Below are 14,443 nucleotides of genomic sequence, written 5' to 3'. Positions count from 1 at the left end.
CAAGACTAGTCTTCACATTAGAATTTAGAGTTCTCTTAAAGTGGACCTGGAATATATTGTTTAATTCTTCTTTTGTTTTTTATAGTGCCCCTCTCCCTAGCAAGAGAATGATAGTATATTACAATATTTTATGATAAATTAAAATGGGAACTATGAAAAGCCACCTGAAGGAAGATGTTAGACTCACTTTTTGCTGCTGGCTTCCTGCTAAGTCTCTGGACTTTAAGATGAATTGCCCCTGCGCATCAGATTTTAGATATATCTTGAACAGATGAAGTAGGGAATTATCATTGTAAGATGTCTTAATTCTTGTGGACTGAAGTTCTTTGGAACATTTATCATCAGAATATCATGTGGACACTCATGCCCTATAAGAAAAATACATGAATTGTAACTAATGTTACTGAATATGGGCAACCCTTCTGATACAATTTAGAATACTTTGTTGTACTTCTCCTCTTCCTCCTATTTCTCCTCTTCTTCTTCCTACTTCACCTCTTCCTCCTCCTCCTCCTCCTAATCCTCCTCTCTCCTTTACCTTCTCTATCTCTCCTCTTCTATCCTCCGCTTCCTCTTCCTTCTTCTTCGAGCTAAGAGGATTTTCTGTAATTATCACCAAATAATTTTTTGAAATTGTTTTTACAGACACAAGATGTCTAGAGTTTTATTTTGTTTGCTTTTCAGGAAAATTCTGTTTCTCAAATAGAATAAATTTCAATCATTCTTTTTCTCAGACCACAGATTATTGCATGTGACCTGTTATCTTGTATCTGAAGGTTATAAAAGTTATTGATTATGATTTAAATAAATAAAATGATTTAAATAAATAAAAGTATGTTTAAGTCATTTTTCTTTAGGTGTTTGAGTATAAGATGAAATCATAAAAAATTGAGAATTCACACAAGTCAGCTAGTCCCTCCTTAGATTTCCTTGGTATTTATTACCTTGGAGTGCTCTTGGAACTTTCCCATGGCCAGGACAGAACCACAGCTGATAATCTTCAATGTTCTAGAAGATAAAAAGTACCAACCATCACAAATAAACTGACATCAGAGACTTGAAGAGTCTAGCAATTTCCTTTACTTAACATTTGTAGCTCTCTAGAAAAGAAATTATTTAGACCAGTATTAATGATATGTCTTCTGATCACAGGTTTGAGTAAACGGAACTGATTTCAGGAGAAAACATTTGGGAACTTGTCTTTCCTCTCTGAGGGAGCATTGATCTATTGATCCACAATAAAATAAAAAGTTACATTCAGCCATTAATACTACCCAAGACAAATATTATTAGGAAATTTCTTTTTTTTTTCAACTTAAATTCTTTTTTTTTTATTAACTTGAGTATTTCTTATATACATTTCAAGTGTTATTCCCTTTCCCGGTTTCCGGGCAAAATCCCCCTCCCCCCTCCCCTTCCTTATGGGTGTTCCCCTCCCAACCCTCCCCCCATTGCCGCCCTCCCCCCATAGTCTAGTTCACTGGGGGTTCAGTCTTAGCAGGACCCAGGGCTTCCCCTTCCACTGGTGCTCTTACTAGGATATTCATTGCTACCTATGGGGTCAGAGTCCAGGGTCAGTCCATATATAGTCTTTAGGTAGTGGCTTAGTCCCTGGAAGCTCTGGTTGCTTGACATTGTTGTACTTTTGGGGTCTCGAGCCCCTTCAAGCTCTTCCAGTTCTTTCTCTGATTCCTTCAATGGGGGACCTATTCTATTTCTTACATCCGTGCAGAATCTGTCTGGAATATTTAAAATCGACTTAACATGAGCACACAACCTAGTGCTCACAGATGCACATACTCACGATGACTATGATAAGTTTAGCAAAGAAACATTTGAAAGATATGATAACTTCAGCCACAGTGAAAAAAATAGTCAAAAAAAGAGTTTTTGAGGGTACATAGGAGTCAAAACAGCCTTTCACTTTCATTAAGGGATGTCCAGTCTGTGGAGATGAAGGACATGTGTCTATCCTGAAAAATAGGCCCAATGCTAAAAGGAAGTTCTAGAACGTATTTGCTGCACACAGTGTTATGGATCCATTTTAAATGATCATCTAAATAGAACATTCTGTTGAAATATTGAGCACTATCCAGGAGTGGCTCAAACTGGAATTATTAATTTTATTTTCTTGTAGACAAATATTTAAAACCAATGACATTGACCTCTAGAGTTTTAAGTATTAAGCTATCAGACAAAAAGGACTCAAGGGGACTCACCGGCTAAACACCCGTCCATATCCCAAGATACAAAAAAAGGAGCTAATAAGACAGAAAGAAAAAAACACAGATAGAGGGAAAGACAGAGAAGCATAGAGACAGAGAGACAGACTGACATGCAGATTCTAAATGTACAAACTCACAGAAAGTGATAGACAGGGATACACACACAGAGGAAGATACACACAGTTACACAGAGGTACACATTCACATTTAAAAGTAGAAAGACAAAGATACACACAGATATGTATTCAGAAAGAGCATAGAAATATAGACACTTTTATTAAAGGTTTATTAAAAGTTAAAAATAAACACACCAGAACATGTACTCCATACAGAGAAATAGGTAATATAGTCTAATTTTCAAGAAAAGAAAGGAAGAAAATATTCCATCTAAGATTAGCATCTGTTAAATTAGGTGTGGGCATATGACAAATTAATCACAATTTATTACAATGTATGTCTATTATCTAGTGAAACTAAACATATAGCTCAAACCATTGGGCTATCAGTTTCATTTCACATAAAACTAGGCAAGAATTTAAGAAAAAGCATCACCCTGAGGACTATTATTATGTCTTTGATGCCTTTAGTTTCGAAAGGAGGCATTTGCAAAATATGATTTGTAAATGTATCATGATCAAATTTCTTCTGTATTTACACATTTCCACATATGTGAATCTCAAAAGAAAAACTCAATTTTAACTCAAAGTAGACTGAAAGTAACTTACATGTTTTCTCACCACTGGTAGGAACTTCTGATTATGTCATTCACCGTATCGATGTTTGTTACTGTCAAATACAGAGACTATAGAACATACAGAGAAAAAAATCCTATTAAAAAAACTGGAAAGCTCATGAATACAAAATTAGTATGGTCTAATCGTTATTTATAATTAACAATCTGTAACAATGCCTCTTAATTTCTTCCTATAAGATATGTCTGGAAGACACTTAGTGTAACATATTTATCTTAAAATTTAGTACTTTGGTACTGAGAAATCAAACATGAATATAACAAGTTGTGTATGTTAAAGGGAGACTGAGAAGCCTGGGTGGTAAGGCTCAAAATCCTGATTTTTCTTTCATTATGGCAGAAGGCAGTCTGGGAGGGCACTAAAAATGAGAGCAGAGACGTTTGCTTCCTCCCCAACTAGACTTCCATCATTACAGCCTAACTTTCATGGGCTACATGTTCACAGTTCTAGGGAAATGAGGATGAGAAGCAACTAAAATTATTTTTATAAAAATTAAAATTAGTGACCACACTCATCATATCAGAGTTAATAAATACTTAGATAATAAACAGATATAGAGTGTAGAAAACTTTTATGATGATAGATCTAGGAATCCAAAATGAATATTTTAGAATCAAGACCCTATTCCTTAACACTCCCAGGTAAAAATAAGGTACTTGTACTATTAGCTCTCTACTGCCACTCACATTTAGAAACTGCTCCAGAGACCTAGGAAGACAGCAAGAAGAAAATAGCATGAAATCAAAGCATAGTAGTCTGAGAAGAAACCACTGATGTCCTGGAAGTCTAATACATAACCTGACAGAGAGTAGATAAGTATATTTTTAGGAAGTTATTTTCTATAGTATCAGATATCTGTGATGAGGATTGTTAAGTGTGTAGGAAACAGTTCCTTACATAAGACACACAGCACAACTGTGTACCGTCACTATCTGGAACAACAACCTTAAATCAAGACCAAAGGAAACCACTTCACAAATCCCAACATCTCAGAAAGAATCAATTATAAAAAATGCCTTCACCAAGAGCAACCTGGAGAGAATAGTGCTTATTCAGCATACAGTTCCATATCATTGAAGAAATTCAGCTAGGTTCTCTAACAGGGCAGGAACTTGGAAGTAGGAGATGATGCTGTGGCCATGTGGAATGCTGTTTACTGGCTTGCTGCCTGGGTTTTTTTTAAACTACTCTTTTTTTTATTTTTATTTTTTTAGACACATTTCTTTACTTACATTTCAAATGTCATTCCCCTTCCCAGTTTCCTGTCCATAAGCCCCCATCCCCTCCCCTAACGCTTCCCCGTATAGGGGAAAATTGTTATTGAATGATCAGTGTTACTCCATTATTGAATATGAGAAGTATTATATTTAGAGATGGTATAAAGTGTCACATGACAGCATTTCAAATGCAAAGAATTAGGTAATTCTATATCAGGGAGAATGAATGGTCATCAATAGTTAGAGGTCCTTTTATTGTTCTTATATATAACATCAGAATAAAAATATGCTATAGGCAATAAAAGAACAACAAAATGAAAAAACTATACATCCTTTCGATTTGGCTTAAAAGTTGATTCATAATAGATTATAATTTTTTCATTTTGCCAATTGATTTCATAATTGCAAATTACTAACATAAAATTGTTTTGATCTCTTCAACAATAAATGTCCAGTACAGACACAAATCCCATGGGGGAGAAAGCTGAACTCCCAGAAATACAAACAATCTTGAGAATGCCAGGAGACCACCACTTCTGCTCACATTGCTGACCCAAGAGGAACCTGCACAGTGTCCTCTAGGTAGAGGAATATCAGCTGCAGGAATCTGCTTACTGCCTGTGCTTGGAACTGAACAGAACCGGTGCCACAGCTGCCTGCATACCAATCCAGTGGGGGAGAGAGCTAGACCCTGAAAAGTGCAGACACTCCTTAGAACTTAGAGGAGACAACTACTTTCTGCCCACATTCCTGACACAAGAGGAAACTGCCTAGTACCCACTGTGCCCTCTGGACACAAGGACCTAGGAGCAGTCAGGGGCACAGAGAGCTGAAAGCCATTCATGAGGAACACCTACACATCTGAGAGTAGAGGTAAACCAACTCTTCTGTGCCAAACAAGCCTGGAGGCGTCAGGTCACAAAACCCAGGAGCAGCTCTCTGTTCCCAGATCCAGCTGAAAGAAAATAGGTCTACATGAGTGCTGACAAACTGAACTACAGAGGGGTTAAGTCACTGTCAGAGACAGCAAGACAAGCTAACAACAGAGACAACCTGATGGCTAGAGGCAAGCACAGGAACCTAAGCAACAGAAACCAAGACTTCTTGGAAACATTAGATCCCAATTCTCCCACCAAAGGAAATACATGATGTCCAAACACACAGAAAAAGCAAGATTTAGATTGCAATCACATCTTAGGATAATAATAGAGGACTTTAAGAAAGACATAAAAATCTTCCTTAAAGAATTACAGGAAAACCCAACCAAACAGATGAAGGAATTGAACAAAACCATCCAGGATCTAAAAATGGAAATACAAACAATAAAGCACAAAGAGAGACAAACCTGATGATAGAAAACCTAGGGAAGATCAGGAGTCATAGATGCAAGCATCACCAACAGAATACAAGAGATAGAAGAGAGAATCTCAGGGGAAGAAGATACCATAGAAAACATTGACTGAACTGTCGATGAAATTGTGAAATGCAAAAAGCTCCTAGCTCAAAACATCCCGTAAATCCAGGACACAATGAGAAGATCAAACCTAAAGGTAATAGATAAAAAATAATAGGTATAGAAGAGAGTGAAGATTCCTAACCTAATGGGCCAGTACATATCCTCAACAAAATTATAGAAGAAAACTTCACTAACCAAAGAGATGCCCATAAACATACAAGAAGCATACAGAACTCCAAATAGATTGGACCAGAAAAGAAATTCCTCCAATTACATAAAATGAAAAACACTAAACACACAAACTAAAGAAAGACTATTAAAAGCAGTAAGTGGAAAAGATCAAGTAACACATAAACGCAGACCTATAAGAATTGCACCAGACTTCTCACCAGAGACTATAAAAGCCAGAAGATACTGGACAAATGCCTTGCATACGAAGAGAACACAAAAGCCATCCAAGGCTACTATATCCAACAAAAATCTCAATTAACATAAATGGAGAAACCAAGATATTCTATGACAAAACCAAATTTACACAATATCTTTGTACAAATCAGGGCCTACAAAAGATAATAAATGGAAAACTCCAGCATAAAGAGGGAAACTACACTCTAGAAAAAGCAAGAAAATAATTTCCTTGCAACTAAAGCAAGAAAGAGACATAAACACAATTCCACCTATGACAACAAAATTAAAAAGAAGCAAAAATCACTATTCGTTAATATTTCTTGACATCAATGAACTTAATTACCAAAAAAAAAAAAAAAAGAGAGAGTATACATTAGCAGTTTGACAGCAGACCTAAAGGCTCTAGAACAAAAAGTAGCAAATACACCCAAGAGGAGTAAAAAGAATTAAATTATCAAACTCAGGTCTGAAATCAAACAAGTAGAAACAAAAAAAGGACTATACAAAGAATCAAGAAAACCAAGAACTAGTTCTTTGAGAAAATTAGCAAGATAGATAAACCCTTAGCCAGACTAACCAGAGGCTCATAGAGTGCAACGAAGTTAACAAAATGAGAAATGAAAAGGGAGAAATAACAACAGAATCTGGGGAAATTCAAAAATTATCAACTACTACTCTAAAAGCCTATATTCAAAAAAAACTGAAAAATCTGGTAGAAATGGACAATTTTCTAGACAAATACCAGGTACCAGGGTTAAATTAGGATCACATAAATCATATAAACAATACCATAACTCCAAAAGAAATATAAGCATTTATTAAGTCCCCAAGCAAAAAGAGTCCAAGACCAGATGGGATTATTGCAGAATTCTCAGACCTTCATAGAAGATCTAATACCAATACTGTCCAAACTATTCTACAAGGTAGAAAGAGAAGGAATATACCCATTTCCTTCTATGAAGCCATAATTATGCTTATACCTAAACCACACAACGACCCAACAAAGAGGACGTCAGACCAATTTCACTTATGAATATCAACCCAAAAATACTCAATAAAATTCTGGCAAACAGAATCTAAGGACACATCAAAATAATCATTCATAATCATGAAGTAGGCTTCATTTCAGGGATGCAGGGATGATCCAATATATGGAAAAACCATCAACATAATCCACTATATAAACATTCTCAAAGAAAAATCCCCATGATCATTTCATTAGATGCTGAGAAAGCATATGGCAAAATTCAAAACCCTTCTGAATAAAAGTCCTGGGAAAGATCAGGAATTCAAGGCCCATAGCTAAACATGGTAAAAGCAATATATGGCAAACCAGTAGCTAACATCAAACTAAATGGAGAGAAACTAGAAGCAATCCCACTAAAATCAGGGACTTGACAAGGCTGGACACTCTCTCCCTACTAACTCTAAGTCCTAACCAGATCAGTCAGACAACAAAAGGAGGTCAAAAGGAAACAATTTGGAAAGGAAGAAGTCGAAATATCACTAGTAGCAAATGATATGATAGTATATTTAAGTGACCCCAAAAGTTCCACCAGAGAAATACTAAGCCTGATAAACAACGTCAGCAAAGTGGCTGCATATAAAATTAACTCAACCAAATCAGGAGACTTCCTCTACTCAAAGGATTAACAGGCTGAGAAAGAAAATAGGGAAATGATACTCTTCACAATAGTCACAAATAACATAAAACACCCCATCCAGTGTTACTCTAACCAAGTAAATGAAAGATCTGTATGATGAGAATTCTAAATCTCTGAAGAAAGAAATTGAAGAAGATCTCAGAAGATGGAAAAATTTCCCAGGTTCATGAATTGGCAGGATTAACATAGTAAAAATGCTCATTTTGCCAAAAGCAATATTCAAATTCAATGCAATCCCCATCAAAATTCCAACTCAATTCCTCATGGAGTTAGAAAGAGCAATTTGCAAATTCATTGGGAATAACAAAAACCCCAGGATATTGAAAATTATACTCAACAATAAAAGAATTTCTGCGGAATGACCATCCCTGACCTCAAGGAGTATTACAGTGCAATAGTGATAGACACTGTATGGTGTTGGTACAGAGACAGGCAGGTAGATCAGTGGAATAGAATGAAGACTCAGAAATGAACCCACATACCTATGGTCACTTGATCTGTGACAGAAAAGTTAAAAACCATCCAATGGAAAAAAGATAGCATCTTCAACAAATGGTGCTTGTTCAACTGGAGGCCAGCATGTAGAAGAATGCAAATTGATCATTTTATTACCCTGTACAAAGCATAAGTCCAAGTGGATCAAGGACCTCTACATAAAATGAGATACACTGAAACTAATAGAAGAAAAATTGGGGAAGGTTCTCAATTACATTGGAACTGGTGATAATTTCCTGAACAAAACACCAATGGCTTATGCTCTAAGATCAAGAATCAACAAATGGGACCTCAGAAAACTGCAAAGCTTCTGTAATCCAAGGAATCCTATCATTAGGACAAGACTACAACCAACAGATTGGGAAAAGATCTTTACCAATCCTGCATCTGAGAGATGGCTAATATCCAAAATATACAAAGAACTCAAGAAGTTAGACTCCAGAGAGCCAAATAACCCTACTAAAAATGGGGTACAGAGCTAAACAAAACATTCTCAGCTGAGGATTATTGAACGGCCAAAAAACACCTAAAGAAAAGTTCAACATCCTTAGCCATCAGGGAAACACAAATCAAAACAACCCTGAGATTCTACCTCACTCCAGTCACAAAGGCTAAGATCAAAAACTCAGCTGACAGCAGATGCTGATGAGGAGGTGGAGAAAGAGAAACACTCCTCCATTTTTGGTAGTATTGCAAACTGTTACAACGTCTCTGGAAATCAGTCTGGGGGTCATCAGAAAACTGTACATTGCAGTACCCAGCTGTACCCCTCCTGGGCCTATACTCAAAGGATTCTTCAACATACAACAAAGACACATGCTCCACTATGTTCATAGCAGCCTTATTTATAATAGCCAGAAGCTGGAAAGAACCCAGATGCCCTTCAACAGAGGAATGGATACAGAAAATGTGGTACATCTACACAATGGAGTACTACTCGGTTATCAAAAACAATGACTTCATGAAATCATAGGCAAATGGAATGAACTAGAGAATATAATCATAGAGAATATAATCATATATTCTAATCATAATATATACATATATATATACATATATATATTGCATGCTGACAGGAGCCTGATATGGCTGTCTCTTGAGAGACACAGCCAGAACATGTCATGTCAAACACATAGGCCAATGCTAGCAGTAACCATTGAACTGAGAACATGGTCTTCATTGGAGGAATTACAGAAAGGACTGAACGAGCTACAGGGCTTGCAACCCCATAAGAACAACAGTGCTAAACAACTGGAGCTTCCAGGGACTAAACCACTACCCAAAGACTATTCATGGATTGACCCATGTCTCCAGCTTCATATGTAGCAGAGAAATGCTTTGTTTGGCACCAGTGAAGGAGAAGCCCTTGGTTCTGCCCAGGCTGGAACCCCCAGTGTAGGGGAATGTCGGGCATGTGGCAAGAGAGGTCATTGTAGAGGGAAGACCATTATAGAAGAAGGGAAGAGGTAGGTGGCTTATGGCTGGGAACCAAGAAAGGAAATAACATTTTAAATGTAATTAAAAATATCCAATAGAAAATGTTCAGTATATTTTATAACTGCAGTTTATAATCATAATTAGAATTAAGAAAATTGTTATCTATACATTATGGGAATAATGGCAACACTATTTTTGGCATTGATTGAAGTATATTTTTAAAGATAGTTTTAGTTTGTGTCCTTACAGTATCCATTTTTTTGCCTTGATACAGGAGAAACATATATGACCCACTCTGACCTTCAATTAATAACCTTCCTGCCTTCACTCCCTGGGTTCAAGCATAATATATATATATATATATATATATATATATATATATATATATATATATATTCCCATTCCCTAATCAAATAAAATAAACTTTAGAAGGTATAGCTATTGTGATTCATGCTCATAACTCTGGCATTGAAAATGATAACCTGGAAGGAGGATTATTCTGAATTTGAGGCAAGCATCTTCCACATAGTGAGGAATAGAATAACAGGGCTAAACTATAAGACCCATTTTAATACAAACTTTTCACTGGTCACTGCTCAACAATGTCAATGTGGTATATGCACGATTTCTCAATTCATTCTTGAACTGCATTTGGAATTTTAAAATACTTTCCTTTTTTCTTCAGAGCAAATGGAATTAATGGTGAATTCTACAAGAGTAGTGTCACAAAATGAAAGTATACAGTTATTTATTTTTGCATGTCTTAAGGTTCTCCTTCCCCACAATTTGAATTCCCTATTCAATCTTTATCATCCTTTTCTTTAGTGGTGTGCCAACACAACACCTCCATAGTCTCACTTTAGGATATCCAAACACTTAGTGACAATGAAAGCACAGACCCAAGTGTCATTTCTTGTAGCTTTGCACCAGCATGGACTTCTCTTCAACCTCAAGTTTTGGGGGGCTTTGCTTGGTCTGAGAACAAGGGCAGCACATAAAGAACTTGGAAAATTTTAGAACTTATACATGCATTGTGCTCATTAACCCTTTCAACATTCCTTGGATGAATAGTATTATTTTAATTACTCAGTTCTTAGATGAGGAAACTATACAGTTGAACTTACAGACTTGCAAAGATCATGTTTCAGAGGCTAACATAAGTACTACCCATGTTTGCAGCAACTCTGGACAGGAGGAGCTTTCTAGGTGGACAGTTGGTTGTAACATAACGTCTGCTCCCTGACCAGAGAAGAGAGGAATGAACTTCTCTGGTTGGTGCAGCACATCAGCTGGAATGAATTTCAGTAAAGTCTTCAGTGATGACAGCAGAGGTTACTGTGTGCCCTATGACCCAGATACCAGAACTCACCACGGAATGGTAGTAAAATCTGTTCTATAGACTATTGATGTGACAGTGGATATGAACATCTAAGAAGGTGTCTTGTTTACTTTTCTGTTGCTATAATAAAACAAGACCTTACAACTTACAGAAGAAAGGGTTTATTTAGGGCCTAAACTTCTAAAGGAATAGGAATATAATATTGTCGTGCTAGGAAGGCCTGGCCTTTGAGTTGTTGCTGAGAATGTACACCTCAGTATTCAACAAGGTAGCAGAGAGCAAACTTAAAATTGTTCTGAGAATATTTAAATCTCGGTGCCTATCCTCAGCAACATGATTCTCCTAGCAAGGCCACATTTCCTAATCTTCCCCAAACAGCCGCCAACTGAAGATCCATGTTAAAATGTCTGAGATTTATAGTGAGGGTGGCATGGGGTTACCATGTTCAGAAAATACGTTTGAGAGGAACACTTGATTATAATAACATTTAGGTAGAGGGTTTTTTCTAATTCAAAGAGCTGTGGTAATGTGCATTTAGGCTCTGTTGCTATCTCAAGGAGCAGTGTTCAGTCCTTGGGAAGACCCAGAAATTTCATCATTTCTCTGATTTTCATAAAATAAATTCTGTATATTTATTTATAGTTGTCTGACAGCAATACTCATAGTTATGTTCTAAGTTGAATGTAGGTTTAAATAGAAGCCAGAATGTCATTCCAGAAAATGTGCTATGACTGTTTGTGGAGCAGGGAAATATCTACACAAAGATATATAATACCACAGAATAATCAAGAACATATTCAAGCGAAATCATCTTGAAGTGCAAATGAAGTGCAAGACATCCCATCAAGGAATGTGCAAACTAAATATTCATAAATGCTAAGGAAATCCAGGGTGTTAACAGTGATGGACAACATAGTCAGAATTCAATCTGAACACCACCAGGGAAAGATCGCTTATGTATATGAGCAAACACAAATGAAGATTTCTAAGTGCATTCGGATGCTTAACTTGAAGAAGAGGGGGAATCTAGTGTGTTATCAGAAACACTGCTCGATTTGGATTGTTTTGAATTAAACCTAAGACATTTTCATGCTGTATCAAAGATGCATATCAACATTAATGAACTAAAAGAAACTAGCAAAACTTTATAACAATAATTTGAAAATGCTACATACTATTGCTCTTGCCTTTTGTTCCACACAGAAGTAGAAGGTAAGTCCATATTGCTGAAGACACTATGAATGTCAGATCCATGAGAGAGAGTGTCATGTTCTGGAACTAATGTGAATGGCCTCCCTGAGGACAAACTTTCATCCTGTGTTGGCACCATTCCAATTTCCAAAGGAGGGAAACAACAAACAGCCCTATTCTGCAATCCAAGGATTGTAGTTGCACACTTATGTTTGGTAACCAAAAATCTCACTAATTGGACTTATGGCTGCTCAACAAGAGGAGAATTGTACCTGCTCTGGGAAAACTGGCCAACTGACTACCTGAGGTAGTGAAATCATGTTTCATGCAGGAGAACCTACAGCTGCACCTTCCTAACTCAACATAGTACCTAATAGCATTCTCAATATCTGTCCTGACACCGAAAGAAAAGTGTAGCCTCCCTATCAATTGAACTTCTCTTTGCAGCATTTGAAGCTCACTGAATGATGAAGTTTTAAGGTGAAAACAACTGTGCTAGTACAGTTTATTCAAAACTTAAAGCACAAATACATGTAAAACATTATTAGATTTAAGATGATGTGTCTTCCCTTTGAAAATATTAATATAGAATTAACCTTATTTAATGAAAGCATTGCTTTGTCATACAAAGGCTAATAACAATAATATTATAAGGTGTGGATTTGATGGCTTGTTATTATGTATGTTAAAAGCAAATTAACATAGGAAGTTATGAAGATGGAATGTTTTAAATTATTAATAGTTCTTTCATTTTCATATATCAACCTTATTTTCCTTTGCCCTTTCCTTTCTAATATTTTTATTCTGACCAGAATTCTTCCAAAGGTGACTGTCTGCTCAAGTGATTTAATAAGTGAATATATTTAAACGTTTAAAAAATCATTTTATGTTGCTTTTCCATCTAGCTTTCTAATTATGGAAGTACTGTGGATATTTATAGCTATTGAGCTTAAAACATTGTTGGAATCATTATATATTTTGAGGCATTTTTTTAACATTGTGCCAGCCACTCCGCATTTCAAGGTAGCCATATGTTCCTTCCTCAGATTTTTTTAAACTGATATAAATTTAAAGTAAATGCTATGTCTAATCAGAATTTTACTTTCTAAAATTTAGTAAGGTAAAGTTAATTTAGTTGTACTTAAATTTGAAAGTAACCGATATATACATTATACATATCCTCTCTCATCCTCTCTCTCTCTCTCTCTCTCTCTCTCTCTCTCTCTCTCTCTCTCTGTCTCTCTCATACACATAGACACACACACACACACACACACACACACACACACAATTCCTATCAGCTAAGATTTTTTTTCTTCAAATGTAGTATACTATGCGTGATGGATTTAACTATTAGAGACAAATAAAAGCAAGCACTCCCTGCAAGCTTTACTTTATGGTGAAATTGGTAGGAAAATAAACAGATTAGAATTTGAAAAGTATAATAAAAGATAAAACTCAATAAGGATGACAAAAACTGTATGCTCTGTTATACACATACATATTCACAGATGTGTGCAAGCATGCACATACAAATCCAAATATGGGTAATCCTAAAAACAAGAAATGAACTATAATAGTGTAGAAATACATGGCATTTGAATTTACTCTATAAATTTTGCACTGCATTTCCTTACAGTTGAATATTAGGAAAATGCATTTAGAGTACCCTTCAAATTGTCAATAGAAAAAGAAAATCAAAATTTGTACCTAAATATTTAAAGCATTCAATTATCACTGGTATAAAATACCAAAAACATTTAACTTATGAGACAAAAACATAAGTAACCTATGTGGATGTGGGCTTTATTATCCCATGAGCTTTTCACTTTTCACCTGTGGTAAAATGGAAGGATGTCCATGGTGAAGGAGGTTGTTTCATTCACTGTACAGGAGTAGCAAAGAGAAAAGGGACAAGGCTCCTCACTCCTTCCACTTAGAACATGTAGTGGTGATTTAACTTTATTTACTCATCCTCATCTCTAAAAGATTTAACTAATGCATGGCCGTGCTGTCAAGTGGGAACTAATCTTTTGCAACACAAATGACTTCGGGAGTACATTCCAGTTTCAATCTAGAAAGGCAGAATGATACGTTAATGGTTTGTATTTCACGCCCTCTTTTCAGCATTTCATATGTCTTATGCATTTGTTTAACAGAAATAAAGAAAAAATTCATAGATTAGAAAAGGAGTGGAGAAGTTAGAGGAAAATTTAGTGGTAGGAGAGCTAGAATAAAATGATGCAGTGCAGTATTCAC

At 36.0% G+C, this 14,443-nt stretch overlaps 1 protein-coding gene across 4 annotated transcripts in view; it reads right to left on the bottom strand.

Annotated features, from left to right (window-relative positions):
• Positions 1 to 14,443, bottom strand: part of Tgap1l12 (GTPase activating protein testicular GAP1 like 12) — a 697,215-nt gene that overhangs the window by 216,867 nt on the left and 465,905 nt on the right. For all 4 annotated transcript variants that reach the window (XR_005500942.2, XM_063282873.1, XM_039103653.2 and 1 more), the window contains exons 23-25: positions 2,951 to 3,027; positions 945 to 1,008; positions 188 to 368 (exon numbers count right to left, since the gene is read on the bottom strand). The gene's annotated coding sequence lies outside the window, so the exon portion shown is untranslated. The remainder of the gene's footprint in view (positions 1 to 187; positions 369 to 944; positions 1,009 to 2,950; positions 3,028 to 14,443) is intronic.

The sequence above is a fragment of the Rattus norvegicus genome, chromosome 2 (genome assembly GCF_036323735.1).
Source record: "Rattus norvegicus strain BN/NHsdMcwi chromosome 2, GRCr8, whole genome shotgun sequence".
NCBI lineage: Eukaryota > Metazoa > Chordata > Mammalia > Rodentia > Muridae > Rattus > Rattus norvegicus.
The sequence above is the reverse complement of the archived record's forward strand: the minus strand, read 5'-3'. Positions and strand labels throughout refer to the sequence as shown.